Source organism: Mirounga leonina, unplaced genomic scaffold (genome assembly GCF_011800145.1).
Source record: "Mirounga leonina isolate KUSES-001 unplaced genomic scaffold, KU_Mleo_1.0 Mir_154, whole genome shotgun sequence".
NCBI classification, from domain to species: Eukaryota; Metazoa; Chordata; class Mammalia; order Carnivora; family Phocidae; genus Mirounga; species Mirounga leonina.
The window spans coordinates 57,599,291-57,604,883 of record NW_023270389.1 but is presented as its reverse complement, the minus strand read 5'-3'; the positions used below and the strand labels follow the sequence as shown (position 1 = coordinate 57,604,883).

The 5,593-nt window shown below is 45.3% G+C and overlaps 1 protein-coding gene across 2 annotated transcripts in view; it reads right to left on the bottom strand.

The window, feature by feature from the left end:
• GPR161 (G protein-coupled receptor 161) overlaps window positions 1-685 on the bottom strand; it is a 57,999-nt gene extending 57,314 nt beyond the window's left edge. The window contains exon 1 of one of the 2 annotated variants that reach the window (XM_035010899.1): window positions 567-685. The gene's annotated coding sequence lies outside the window, so the exon portion shown is untranslated. Of the gene's footprint in view, window positions 1-341; window positions 427-566 lie in introns of those variants that run through there. The other variant, XM_035010900.1, reaches the window with a different exon arrangement.
• Between the last annotated feature and the right edge of the window lie 4,908 nt (window positions 686-5,593).

The following is a 5,593-nucleotide window of genomic DNA, read 5'->3' as shown; positions in this document are numbered from 1 at the left end:
CGGCCCGGCCGCCTCCCGCCTCGGCCGCCGCCGCTTCCTTCCTCCCGGCCGCGCTCGCGGACTGGAGGTTTCGGGTTTCAAGCCGCCGAGCCCCGCTTCGCCCCTCCCGCCGCCCCGCCGCCAGCACGCGGACCCGGGCGGGCGCAGGCCAAGTAACTTTGCGGCGCTCGCGCCCCCCCTCCCCCCCGCCGCCCCCCCCCCCCCCCCGCGGCCCCCCGCGCCCCGCGCCGGCGCCCCTCCCCGCCCCGGCGCGGCCCTCCCCAGCCCCGCGCCCCGGGCTCCCCGTCTTCCCGGTTCTTCCCACGACCAGCCTCGCCTGCTGCGCTTTGTCTCGCCCTTACCGTGTCGGCTCGCCCCACTCCGCGCCTGTGGCCCGCACTCGGGCCTTCCCTGACCCCCGTCGCTCCGTCCCAGTTCCAGCCGTTGGGACGTCCCCTTTTGCATTTCTCTCTCCTTTGCACTCGTACTTTCGGATTCTCCCCGTGGGCTCCGCACAGCCCCATTCTCCTCCTCCTCCTCCTCCCATCTCGCCCTGTACTCCTCCTGCCCTTGCCTTTCCTGCTCACCTTTCATTCATCCTACCAACGTCTAGGAACATCTGCCTGGTGCCAGACACCGTCCTGCGCCCTGGAAATAGCACAGGGAATCCACCGCGGAGCCAGCCTTTGAGGAACCCACAGACCTCGAGAGTGGGAGGGTGAACGTAAACAGATCTTTGCAATTGCTACTCTACTCTCCCTCCGACCCAAAGGCCGAGGAGCGGTAATTACAACACACAGACCAGGGCGCTGCCAATTCAGAGGACAGAACAGTTCCTTTTCATGTTTTTTCCCCTTCCTCACTCCCCACGTTCTGTACCGGCCCTAGCCGCATGCAGCAGGCTAAAATAAGGGGAAGAAAAGTTGAAGCAAAAGGTGAACTGCAGGAGGGAGGGAGGAAGGAAGAGAAAACAGGGCAGGAGGGTGTCAGGTAAGAATTCACAAAGCCCAGCTCAGGAAACTCCAGCAAAAACTGATGCTGCACCCAGAGCAGGATGCAAATTCCTCTGAAATCCATCTGCTTTGATGAATGCATTAATTATTCCCTTATCGACAGATTGGCACTGTGGGAGCTGCTTCCTTATTAGGCCACTGAAGCACCATTTAGAGCAATAATTTACTCTCTAGCACTTACCAAACACCTAGCTTGTCTTCAGGGACAAATGGGATAATGGGGAGGGGAAAAAAAAGTTAATGGATGCCTTAATATTCCTATGGGATAGATGCTTTATTTGGTCCAAAACCGGAAGCTGAAACTCCTCTCAGAGTCTAGGTCACCAGAAAGCCAGATGCTGAAGGAGCTTAAAGCAGTTTGTTCTCAAAATTGTTTTAGACTTTTATTCTGAAATCCCAGGGTTTGGTTTGGTTTTTTGTTTTGGGGTATTGTTGGTTTTTTGGGGTCTTTTTTTGGTTTTTTGGTTTTTTTAATTTGCATTGACTCTGGCACTGGCTAATCTTTGTGACCCTGGGGGAGTTATTTAACCTTTCTGAATCTCAGCTTATTTATTAATAAAAAAGGCATACTCATACATGCCTCTCTGTTGAGTTTAAAAAGATGAAATAATGTAAGTAAATCACCTGGTGCCATAGAGCCTGAGAGCTAAGCCCTTTTGAAAGTTGACATTTAAGAAAGGTCTGAGAAGATATGCCATAGACTGGCATGGAGAGGACAAGAAAAACAATTAAGGATCACCCCCATATCCACCCATGATGCAGAAGATGCCCTTCCCATACTTACTCTATTTCATTTTGAACTCTTCAGATGAAAGCCGTTTTTTTTTCTCCTGCTGCTCATTATCAAATATATTATTTATCACAAAGGTTTTTCTTCCCATAGCTCATAAGCTCAGAACTTACTGTGCATTCAAAAATAGAAATTGCTGCCAACAAATGCATTTTTTTCAATTGCTCTCTTAAGATTTTTTTTCCCCCTTCTGGAGCTAATATTGAGCTGTAAGCAGTAGTCACTCAGATGCAGAGAAATGAAAGAAAAATTATTATCAATTATTTCACTAAATATCACTGTATAGGTGACAGTTGTGTGAAAAACATGGCATGGATTTTGTGTGAGAATTTTTTTCAAGAAAAGAAGAGAGAGATACCCAGTAATTCTCCTTTTCCAAGTCACTTTCATAAGTCACTCCCTTTTGGGGTCCCCAAAAGACTTCTGAACTAAGATAATGAGTGGCTTTGTCCAAGTGAATCCTAAATGCTGGTTGAAGAATCTGCATATGGTAAGACATCTTTAAAGTATCTTTCCAGGGCGCCTGGGTGGCTCAGTTGGTTAAGCGACTGCCTTCGGCTCAGGTCATGATCCTGGAGTCCCGGGATCGAGTCCTGCATCGGGCTCCCTGCTCGGCAGGGAGTTTGCTTCTCCCTCTGACCCTCCCCCCTCTCATGTGCTCTCTCTCATTCTCTCTCTCTCAAATAAATAAATAAAATCTTTAAAAAAAAAAAGTATCTTTCCAATCCAATAGTCCACATAAAACTAGTCAAAGCAAAATTGTGAAGTATGCTGTCCATTCTGCATAAAATATTATTCCTGTACTCATCACAGGCTGACTCCTTCTTACCCTTCACATCTCAACTTCAGTGTCACCTCCTCAGAGAAGTCTTCCCTGACCAGCCTAAAAGAGGTTCTCTAACCTCTGCTCTCTCTCAGAGCTCCCTATTCTTTCTATATAAAATTTATCTCAATGTAAAATATATCTATTTTTTTCTATTTATTTGCCTATAGTATGCCATTGGTAGATGCAAACTCCATGAGAGCAGGAACCCTATCTGTGTTATTTACCACTATAGGACCAGGGCCAACTTTTTAAATAAATTAAATGAAAAAATAAAAATAAAGTATGTCTTCGGGGCATCTGGTTATCAAACTTTAGGATATATAGGATCCCTTGGAGATTTCTTAGATGCAACACCAAAAGCACGAGTGATTAAAGAGAGGTTTGATACGTTGGATTTCGTCAAAATTAAAATTTTCAGTGCTTCCCAGGACACCATCAAGAAAATGAAAGACAACTCACAGAATAGGGTAAAATATTTGCAAATCATATATCTGATAAAGGACTTGTATCCAGAATCTACAAAGAACTCCTACACCTCAATAATAAAAAGAAAATCCGCTTTAAAAAGGATAAAGGATCGGGGTGCCTGGGTGGCTCAGTCGTTAAGCATCTGCCTTCAACTCAGGTCATGATCCCGGGGTCCTGGGATTGAGCCCCGCATCGGGCTCCCTGCTCCGCAGGAAGCCTGCTTCTCCCTCTCCCACTCCCCCTGCTTGTGTTCCTGCTCTCGCTATCTCTCTCTCTGTCAAATAAATAAATAAAATCTTTAAAAAAAAAAAAAGGATAAAGGATCTAAACAGACATTTCTCCAAAGAAGGTATAGACGTAGCCTATAAGTACACGCTGCACACCATTAGTCATTAGGGAAATGCATATCAAAACAGAAATGAGGGACACCTGCATGGCTCAGTCGGCTTAGTGTCTGTCTTCGGCTCAGGTCCTGATCCCAGGGTCCTGGGATTGAGCCCCACATCGGGCTCCGTACTCAGTGGGCAGCCTGCTTCTCCCTCTGCCTGCCGCTCACCCTGCTTGTGTTCTCTTGCTGTCTCTCTGACAAATAAATAAAATCTTTAAAAAAAAAGAAACCAAAATGAGATTCCACTTCACACTAAGATGGCGGTAATGAAAAAGATGATAACCAGTATTGTGGAAGATTCGGAGGAGTTAGAACACTGTACGTGCTGGTGAGAATGTAAAATGAGGCAGCCACTTTAGAAGACAGTCTGGTAGTTCCTCAAGCTGTTAGACGTAAAGTTTTCATGTGACCCAGCAACTCCACTTGTAGGTATTAAAGCAAGAGAAATAAAACCTACATTCACACAAAAACCTATATACGAATGCTCGTGACAGCATTGCTCATAATAGCTAAAAAGTGGAAAGGGCCCAATTGCCCATCAGTTGACAACTGGATAACAAAATGTGGTCTATCCACATGGTGGAATATTATTCAGCCATAAAAAGGAATGAGGTACCGACACGCTACGACATCGATGAACCTTGAAAACGTGAAGCTAAGTGAAAGAAGTCAAACAGAAAAGGCAGCATAATGTACGAGTCCATTTATATGAAATAGCCAGGAGAGGTCAATACACAGGGACAGAAAGATTAATGATCACCTAGGGCTGGGGTGGGGTGGGATGGCAGGTGACCGTTAATGGATACAGAGTTCCTTTTAGGGATGGTGGAAATGGTATAAAATTAGATTACTGTGATGATTGCACAAGGCTGTGACTATCCTAAAAACCAGTGACTCGTACATTTCAAAGGGATGAAATTTATGGTATGTAAATTATGTCTCCATAAAGCTCTTTTAAAATAAAAAGAATCCCTTATGGAGTTTGTTAAAATGCTTTTTCAGGCCCGCTCCGGGAAAGACTGACTCGGCAGGAGTTGGGGAGAACTGCTGTTTGCTGCTCGCACCCATTCCCTCTCCTGCAGGGAGTGTGCCCTCAGATTTCCTTTGGGGAACTATTGCTTCCCCCTGGGGGCCGGTCATGAGGTTTGCATGGGATGAACTCTCCCCCAGCTCCAGGGGTGGGCTGTGATTGTCAGCATTTCCTACCTTTTCCAGCCAGATGCTTGGTTCAGGGATGGAGATCAGCCACAGGCCTCTCAGGTCAGGATGAAGCCTCCAGGACATTTTGCTGAGAAAGCTGAATGGGTAGAACCAACATTTAAGGAACAGAGAGAGTGAGAAGTAGTAGAATTTAAGTCTCAGCTAAATCATTTGATCCTTGGTGAAGCCTTCCCTGAAGCTGATGTACCCCTAGAATGATCAGTTATAGGAGGCAATAAATGTTATTTTATTAAGCCACTGTGGGTTTAATTTGTTATTTGGAACAGAAAGCATCTAACTCAGTGGCTCTCAAGATGACATGTTGGAAATCCCTGGGGACACTTTGGGATTGTCACAATGATTAGAGGGTACTCCAGACATTTAGTGGATAGGGCCAAGGATACCAGATGTCTTGAAGTGCATGACAAGGAGAACAGTTCCTTTACATGTGATTTTTGAAAGACCCACAAAAAAAGCTTTGTTATTTTCCGAGTCTAGAGTCTATTTACATCTAAGCACAAAGGGTTTGTTTTGGGGGTTTTGGGGAGTTTTTTGCATACTTTTGTTATATACCAATGCATCCAGGAATGCCATTCCTGTATAAATTGAAGAAAGAGTGTATTTTGATTTGTTCAAACCTCACCAAGACTTGTTCATCAGTTTGGAAAATCACATCCCTGTTAACAGTGCTACTCATGGAATAGGATTTACCAATTCAAGTTCAGTGACCTGGTCTGCATTTATGTATGTCACAATCATAGTGATCCTATCTATAACTTCTAGTGTCTGACCACTTCACAATGTCATCTAGTAGTAGGGTTAACATATTGGAATGAGCATTCTGTTGTTATTCATTCATTCATTCAACAGTTTTCTGAGTACCATATGCCAGCCCCTGGCCCGAAAATTACAACCGTAAATAAGAAAGA